A 1,278-nucleotide genomic window follows, 5' to 3' on the forward strand; every position below is an offset into this window, starting at 1 on the left:
CCCGACTTCGTAACTCTTCTGGAGGCCCCGCAGGCTGAAGCTGGATGTTGTCCAGCTGTGGCAGTCATGTCCTCACTACGCTTTGTCTCCATGTCCCAACAGTGATTTAATTTTAGTCCACTGCCTCCCAAGGTGTCGTCTGAGCAAAGAGCTGGCCATCTGCCCTGGACATCTGAATGGCAAGTCTAGGTAGGCAGAAACAGGCCACATCAGGGTACGGTGGTCCATGCGACAGCTACCGCAGCCAGCTGTGCTGGCAGCAGCTCACACCAGTCCTGTTGCGTTCTGGATTAGGACTTCAACATCTTGATGGGATTTTTAAATAGCTTTTATCGCCAGCCTCATATTATACCCACCGAAGCCAGTGATCTATTCAATTTAGAACAGCTTTATTCACAGATGTTTACCCACAAGTGCCCCCAGTCTGGAGGCGTGGGAAAGGAGGTCACTTACAATTTATTTAATTTTTTGATCTGGTTATTTTCAGCAGTCCTCTATTCAAAATATCTTGGAGCTGTGCATAAAGGCTGATTATCAAATCTATCTAGGGGACTTAGTCACACAGCTGTGCATCTAAATCTCCTTAACCATGTTTCAACAGTCTCAAACACATGATGTTAAACTGGAGATGGGATTTTTGGATTATAGATGGTGAAATGGAAAAGGGAGCACCAGGATTAGAAACTAAGCAAAGGTGTGACTTCTGCATAGGGCTGTGATGTTGTACTACGAGTGGTGGCGTGCAGTAAGGATTGCCTTGGCCTGAGAAAACCAAACGGCATAGACTGCACCAGGCTTTATTAAACTCCCCAAGAAGCGTGCACTAGGGCAGCAGCACCGCTCTTAAAAAATACAGTGTACTTTGCACCTGAGCAGTTTGGAGTTTGACAGCTTTACACATTTGGAAACAGCCACGGGTGGCGTGCTCTGCTTAGAAGAATTGTTGTGACCTGCAGGAGCAGGAGCTGAGTCGGTTTCCTGGTTAAGCTGAAACCAACACAGCGGAGCTACCCTTTCTCCCCCAGACCAGTCTCTCAGCTTTGCCAGATTATTTTGACAGGTTTTCTCCACGCTGAGGATTTTAACTTCACTTGTAACAATACCTTTTAGCTTAGAAACATTGTTGATTTTCTCTGCAGTCTCTTGCCAAAAAAGGGGGGAAAAGTGTGCTGGTTGTGGCTAGGGGTTGAGTTAATTTTCTTCAGAGTAGCTTGGTATGGGGCTATGTTTTGGGTTTGTGCTGGAAACAGTGTTGGTAACACAGGGATGTTTTAGCTA

The sequence above is a fragment of the Pygoscelis adeliae genome, unplaced genomic scaffold (genome assembly GCF_000699105.1).
Source record: "Pygoscelis adeliae isolate BGI_AS28 unplaced genomic scaffold, ASM69910v1 Scaffold57, whole genome shotgun sequence".
Lineage (NCBI taxonomy): Eukaryota > Metazoa > Chordata > Aves > Sphenisciformes > Spheniscidae > Pygoscelis > Pygoscelis adeliae.